Consider the following 8188-nt stretch of genomic DNA (forward strand, 5'->3'; position numbering starts at 1 on the left):
AAGAGCTGTCAAATCTGGATACTGGCTTCCTCTAGTGAGAAAAGGAGAAAAAGGAATGAAACAGGAGAACAAAGGAGCATAAACTCTATTTTTATTTAATTTTTAAAATAAATTTGACAGGATGTTAACATTTATTATCTAGGTAGTAGGTACAGGGATGTTAGTTACATTGGCACTTTAGAATGCTTGAAATTTTCCATGACAAAAAAAAAAATGTTTGTGCTCTCCCAGTTTCTTGTTTGGCTATGAATAAGCCTGGGATTTTACAGTGAAAGGCTGAAACTGTATGTACTTTTCAGCCACTGTAATGTGTAAAAGGGGGGGATTACAAACTTTTTAACATGTATATTTTTCAATTTAATAGCCATGTCTTATTGTTCAGCAAACTTTAAGAACAACAATTTTACCACTACTACTACTACTATTATCATTATTATTATTAGTTTTCCATTGCACCACCAAGCAGCAAAACTAAATATTGTATGTGTATTTCTGTGGTTTGTAATGGAATGGAATTTCCAATCACTTAAAAATAAAATGCCATCTCAGAAATTACATTCCAAAGAAAGAGTGTGCAACTTTGGCTATAGGGCCTGTGTAAGTTCATTTTACTGAATTGAGATATTTCTTTTCCATTTCTTTATCTAGTGATTCTGTCAGATGCACTGTTTCAAACCCCAAATGATAAGTCTTGATACATTAAAGTTAAGACTCTCTTCCTCAAAGACACCATTAAGTGAGTGAAAAGGCAAGCCACAGAGTCAGAGATGTTTGCAACATACATATAAAACAGAGGTCTCATCCAAGTATATAAAAAGCTCTTACAAATCAGTAAGGAGAAAGACAAGCAACCAAGTAGAAAAGTGAACAAGAAACTTCAACAGGCATTTCACAAAAGATATACAAACAGTCATTAAAGGTACAAAAAGGTGTTCAGTTTCATTAGTATTCAGAGGAAGTGAAATTAAAACCCCAGTGAGAAACCATGCACACCACACAAATGGCAAAAATTAAAAAGACTGACAAGACTTAGTGAGGATGCAGAACAAGAGAAACTCTTGTAAAATGGTGGTAGGAATATAAACTGGACAAGTCATTTAGGAAAATTATTCGGTGGAGGGTGGGATGGGCAGAGAAGGGCAACGGGGGAAAAATTGGGACAACTGTAATAGAATGACAATTTTTAAAATCTTGAATTTGGTTTTATTGACTCACCTGAAAAAATACATTTTCATGATACTAAACAGCAATTTTTTTAAAAACTGAACTACAGCTACAGTGTACTAAGTAAATCTGAAAAAGTAATTCAAAACAAAAGAAGACATATCCCAAAACAATTATATTGTATGACTTCATTTACATAACATTTTAAAAAAGGCAGATTCAACTATAGGGTTCAGGGATGCATGCTTCTGTAATAAGACTAGATAGAAAAATAAGGAAATTAGGACCATAAAAGTCAGGACCTTGATTACTTTTTGGAGGGAAGAAAAAGGTAATTATTGGATTTCAGAGAAGTTGGCAATGTTCTAATTCTGTGTAATAGCTACACAGGTATTAACTTTGTGATAATTCCTCATGAGATACATTTTTGTTTTGTGCACTTCTTTGTATGAGTGTTACATTTCACAGTAACAAAAAATTTTTAAAACCTTGATTGTCTCAAATGCTTTCCAGCAATAGTTCCCAGCCTATTAACATAGTATATTTGTAGGGAGTGGTGTAAATTAAGGTGGCTTGGTACTGTTGAAAATGTGCAAGTTCTGTGATGATCATTAAAAGCATTTAAAAACGTACTGTCTTAGGCTTTTCTTTTTCAGGTGCAGGTGTCAGAAACTGACACCAGATTTCTCCCAAAGGAGGAAATTTACTAAAAGGATGTATGGATAAATCACAGAACAATAAGAAGAGGAACTGCAGGACCTCAAGTACAACTTCTGGGGGAGGGATGGAGTGGGGGTTGCCGATACTAATACTTCTGCAACTTTCATTCTCTCTCTCTATGCTCCATCCTGCCGGGCTACCTCTGCTTCGGCTGGGTCACGAGCTTAGCTGCCCTCGGGTCTTGGGCCTCATCTCACAATTCTCCCTCCAGAGATGAACTATGTTGCTTAGTTTCAGTTTGAAAACACACGAGGAAAATCTCTGCTGGCCCACCTTGGGTGAGGTAGATGTCTGAATCAACCAGCTCTGGCATGAGGTCTCAGTCACATAACACAAGCAGTTCAGCTGGGAAAATCCCTAGGCGATAAACAAACCAAGAGAGACTGGATTGCGCTTTCCTCAAATGAAGGCTTCTGGGACAGGTTAAGCAAGAGACCATCACTAGGAGAGGTCGTGAGGCCCAGAAACTTGCCTGATGCAGATCTAAGATCCCCTGCCCTGACTTCAAAGGCACCCTAGCATCCAAGATGACTCCAAGTCATCTTGGAGGTGAGAGGGAGGGGACAACGCTCAGAACAAAGGAGCATTTTGTGAAAGGAGGGACCATTGTACACGAAAAGAAAACTGTTTTGACTGAAAAGACTGGGAAATTATTAACTGATGAATTAGGCTTTCCTCTCCCAGTGGAGAGGAGATTGAGGAAGATCAGATCTGTCGTAGAAAAAGAACAGGCTCCATTTTCTCTGCACATCTAAGCATAGTTTGAGTCAATTATGGTCACACAGCAGGAGCAAGAGAAAGTTTTTGTTTTTATCATTCATACTCCATCCTTAAGAACAATAAAAGATCTGGCCTAAAACAAGACTTTAGGACTTCCTTACCCATGGTGAAGGAATAATGATGGAGAACAGAGCTGCTGACCATTAGTTCGATGTTGATTATTCAACAATATATGTTAAATAAAGTGTCTTTAAACAGAAACACACCTGAAGTAAGGTATTGACCAGTTGAGTGAGGCTCACAGGAACCTAACCCTTTATTTTCCCTAGGAGATATGTTCTTCAGTAGTTGAGTGTTTGTGGTGATTTTACAGAACACAGTGGGAATCACCTGTATCTAGAAGAACAGTGTGGAACTTCTGTTGGTCATAGAAACAGTGTTAGGTTATGCCATTGGATTACTTAGATGATATTGTCAGTCTGAGAGTGAACATTATTTCATGGTGCAGTAAAGACGTGTTTTCCATCTTCGTATACATCAGAAAATCAAAATTTCTTTCAAGCTTCAAAGCTCCATGTTCTGAAGTCATGCATTCTACTTCATAATAACCTGTGGGTATGTAGTAGATACGACAGTGACATTGAAATGCCAGCCAGCCCCCCCCCCCCCCCCAGAATCTCCCCACCCAGTCACTGAGATAACTAAGTTAAGATTTTCTCTAACTTGGTTTCACAATCCTCAAGGCTGGTCACCACTCTTGATTACTGAGATAAGGGACAACAGTATTTATATAAGAAAAGGATTAAAGAAGGCCACTTATAGGCCTTCTATTATGAAATATTGTCCTTGTTGTCATTTATATTTTTTAACCCAGTCGGAAATGCCTATCCATCTATCATGAAATTAAAATGAGACGGAGGGGGGTGGGGGTGGGGGTGGGGGGCGGGGAGGAACTTTCCTCCGCATGACTTTCTCTTGAGCAGCCAGCTCCAAAGTTCGGGTTTTTGCAATGAGTACTCAGTGAAGAAAAAAATCTGTAGATTTGCTACTTTGAGGAACTCTACTAAAAATAGAAATTCTAGGCTTTGAGGTTTTGCAGCTCCTTCCTTTGGCCATGCTTTGCCTGTCTCAGTCTCAGCAGGAAAGAAGAATAATAGGTTAGGCACAGAGTCCTGGCATACCTTGTCCAAAGTCACATGGCAGACAATGGCAGAAGCAAAATTAGAACCCAGGTCCTTCGCCTCAACGGCAGACTATATTTTCCCTGTTAAGTGCCACAGGTGAGAAACCCTTGACCATTCAGCTTAAAGGATCAGAAGGTGAATGAGCTGTGGTTAGGAGGGAGGGTGCCAAAGGGTGGGTTATACTCCTTGATGTTTGTTCAGATTTGGTCCTTCATGAAATAGATACCATTAGAACTGTTTAAGGAGAAAGGGACAGGGGCAACATGTTAATACTGGTCATCTTAATAACCTATTAGATGTTAATCTTGATAATCTCTTATATTTTGGTATTAAAGAGTTGCATTTTCTTAAGCATGAAGCCTTCTCTTTTCTCCTCCATTCTGCCTGTAAATCCTGATTTTGCCTTTCTATGGGAGAGTTGGCTTGTAAACTGGCTGTAAAACAAAGGATGTGTATTGCAGGACAATGGGTGATAAAACTAGGTATGGGAAGACAGGGTGTACTGACCTGTTTTAAAATAGTTTATTTCTTATTTTATTTTTTCCATTAACATTTGTCCCCCTTACACTCTCTCCCACATCCACCCCTCTCCCCACATCACCACACTGTTGACACTGTTGTCCGGTCCATGAGTTCATTTTCTTTTTTGCTCAATCCCTCCACTTCCCACCCTTACACCCCCCCCCCCCCCAGGATGTACTGGTTTTTTAAGTCTGGCCTTTTGGCAGGAGATGGGGTGGGGTAGAAGAGGTGGAGAGGAAAGATTTACTTCCACATTTCTAGAAGTCCACTGTGCATTCTAAAATGTGGGGATCCTCAGGGCGTTCATGAGGGGTGGAGCATGCCTAACATAAAAGTCACCATTTTTGCCATTTTTTTTTTTTTAGTGGCATTAAGTAGATTCACATCGTTGTACAATAATCACCACCATCCTTCTCCAGAACTTTTCACCTTTTCACACTGAATCTCCCTATTATTAAAACTTACTTTTTATTCCCCAGCCCCTGGCACCTATCATTTGTTTTCTATTTCTATCAGTTTCATTATTCTAGTAACTCATACAGACAGAATCATACAATCTTTGCCCTTTTGTGCTTGGCTTATTTCATTTAGCATAACGTCTTCAAGTTTCCCCCGTGTTGTAGAATGTGTCAGAATTTCATTACATTTTGAAGTTGAATAATACACCACATTTTATTCATTCATGCATATGGGGCCATTCTTTAAAACAACAGTAGTCATAATGGGTGCAAAGTAGTATCTCATTGTGGTTCTGATTTGCGTTTCCCTAATGATTTGTGATGTTGAACATCCTTTCATGTGCTTATTGAGGTCCTTAATTTTTAAAGATGCTTTACCAATACCCACGGTTTATTTGCTTTCTCTATGGCAAATTTCACCATCTTATTCCATACCAATATCACACAGAGGAGCAGAGTAAGGGCACAGACCTCTCTGACTCTGTAAGAGGACAGGTTTTTTTGCCGTGCTCCACAACTCTACAAATAGTACCTAGTATCAGGCCTCACCTGAGGCAACTGGTCTACTGAAAAACAGACTCCCAACTGTCCTCCATGACTCCAGGCAACTCTCCTTCTTGCCACTGATTCCTAGCTGCATAGACTAAAAATAGCTTCTTAGGTCCATAGGAAAACACCAGGCCCATTTATCTTTCCCACACTCGGCTTCACTGGTCGTGATTTTCAGTCAGCTTCCCCAGCATGCCTCTGTTTCTGTGCACAGCTCCCCTCTTGCTTTAAATGGCTTCCCTGCTCCCCACTGCCTGGACAAATGCTTATTTACATTAATTCCTTCTCCTCTCTCTGTTATCCTTTTTCTGATGTCCTTCAGCATTTAAAAAATCAGAACCGTTATTGACGCTTCTTTTCTTTAAATTGTGACTTGCCTGTTACGCCATATTTAGGCATGTGCCCTCAACTAAACTGCAAGATCTTTAGAATGAGAACTGTGTCATATCCAGCCCTCCAAGGCCAAAGTCATTTGAAACCATTAGACGAAGGGTTGATAGGGAAGTTTATACTGCAGGGGATGAGGCTGCCACCCCCTGGGTCTACAGATCAGTCTTAGCATCTCAACTAAGAGCGGCAACCATGCCACATGTGCCTTCCAATCAGATGTAGGATGAACTACACAGCACCATGTCTGAAGCACTCTTGTCAAAGTATTTAAAATGAATCTCACCCAGGTTTTAGATCAAACTAGCTTATAGGAAACCCAGGGTTAAAGGCACAAACTAAGAGACATCACAAGGAACCGATGGACATATGCAGAACACAGAACTATTAGACAACTGGAAAAGTGGAAGAGCCAGGAGTGCTTATGAGTAGAGGTTTGGGGTTTTCTTACAAAGTTAAACATACACATTTACTCTGAGCAGTTATTCTACTCCAGGGTATTTACCAAAGAGAAATGAAAACACATGACCACATAAAAATTTATACAAAAAATATTCATAGCAGCTTTTTCACAATTCCCCAAATTGGAAACAATTCAGAAGTCCAGCGACGGGACCATACATAAGCAAATTTTGATACACACATACAATGGGATATCACTCAATAAAAGGAACATGCAACAATGTGCATGAACCTCAGAAACACTGTGCTGAACACAAGAAGCTATTCGCAAAAAGGTGCATGCTATATGTTTCCATTTTATATGAATTCTGGGAAAGATAAAAATTATCCATAGGGAAAGAAATCAGAACAGTGGTTGGGGGTGAAGGGAGAGTTGGCAGTGAAGGCACAGGAGGAAAGTTCCTGATGTGATGGGAATGTTCTCTCTCTTGATAAGGATGTGGGTTACCTGGTATATGCATTGATCAAAACTCACCAAACTGTATGCTTAATACCTGTACATTTCACCACATAGGGTGGGGCAAAAGTAAGGTTACAGTTCATATAGAAAGTAATACAATAATTAATAAATAATAATACAAAAATAAACTCTGGGCTTTGTGTACTCACAACTGCAAACTTACTTTTGGCCCACCCTGTTTATAAGGATAAGTTAATTGAGAGGGAAGGAGGAGAGGGAGAGAGATGTCTCCAAGGAATTATACATTTTTAAATGTGATGATGATATGTGGTTATGAGAAATGACCAGCTTTTAGAAATGCATTCTTAATTATAGTACAGTAGTTAGGGCAATGTGACATAATGTCTTGGTTATAAAATTTAAGGGAAAGAGCACCTAAAAAATTAATGGCGTATATAAAGCAAGAGTGACAAAATCTTGACAACTCCAGAACCTGGGTGGTGAGTATATAGAAATCTGATTTTGTGTATATTTGGAAACTTTTGTAGTAAAAAATTGAACTGTCCTATATAAATATAGAGATAATATAATACCCAGAATGTAAAAGCAGAAAGTACATCCAAGTTCTTAAAGTTACAATCTCTTTCCTCATGAGACTAAAAAATCAATTCTCCCTGTGTTTTCTCTGCTTTGGCAGACTTTTCATTGTTGATTAAATTCACACATTCCAAGATCATGGTTACGAATGGATTATACTAATCAGTTTAATTTCATATTTGAATCAACAAATATTTATTGTGAAATAACCATTATTGTGCCCTACTGAGAACGTTCCAAAAACGTCACCGTTTCCCATTAATTTGCTGCTATAGTCTTTTCAGTGATATGAGCAGTTATACGCATGGGATAAAATATCAGTGGACCACTGTCAGTGGAGACGGAATAACCGTTTCGTCTCTCTTGCGTGTGTGGTCTAGACATTGCTAAAAAATAAATAAATAAATAAAAAATAAAATAAAATTTAAAAAAAAAACAAAAAAAAACAAAAACAAAAACGTCACCGATTCTCAATTACCCTTCTACCCAGAGAAATCGCTCACTCAGCAGAACGGTTCTTTCTACTTTGTACAGTTTCATGTTACCAGCAGAGGGCGCACCCTCACCGAATTTGCTTTTGGGAAAGATTAAAAAGCAGACCCACAGTCTGAGTAGCCGGTTACTTCTCGGCCCGCCCATGACCAGTGTCTGTGATTGTTTAGGCACGTCTCTGGTGACCTCATCCCACTACACTTGCGTCTTTTTGAGGAAACAATTAGCTTGTTTGAACAGAACAGGTAAGGCAAATTAGTAACTGGAAAATTACTAAGTCGTTCTACAGGGCCTGTTGGGACATCCTGTGTCTCCTTGAGGCGTACAGTTTGGGTGTGGACCCTTCTTCCTTATTTGATGGTTGAGAAAGGAACGAGTCACCCTTCTCTGCAGGGTGCAGCCCCCCTTTTTTTCTCCTGCATAGGCAGGGCAGGAGTGGAGCAGCCCTTCCTGGAGCTGGGCTTCTCTGGGACAGAAGTGGGGCCCCCCAGCCACCAGCTCTGGGGCCACAAGATACTTTTTTAGAAACCTCC

The 8188-nt window shown here is 39.4% G+C and overlaps 1 non-coding gene across 1 annotated transcript; it reads left to right on the plus strand.

The window, feature by feature from the left end:
* Positions 1-7414: 7414 nt before the first annotated feature.
* LOC129072070 (small nucleolar RNA SNORA20) lies at positions 7415-7549 on the plus strand. The gene has a single exon (XR_008529335.1). It is a non-coding gene; the product is annotated as a small nucleolar RNA SNORA20 (small nucleolar RNA).
* Positions 7550-8188: the final 639 nt, after the last annotated feature.

Source organism: Pteronotus mesoamericanus, unplaced genomic scaffold (assembly GCF_021234165.1).
Source record: "Pteronotus mesoamericanus isolate MK-2021 breed Mesoamerican mustached bat unplaced genomic scaffold, CSHL_Meso_final contig_291, whole genome shotgun sequence".
Taxonomy (NCBI): Eukaryota; Metazoa; Chordata; class Mammalia; order Chiroptera; family Mormoopidae; genus Pteronotus; species Pteronotus mesoamericanus.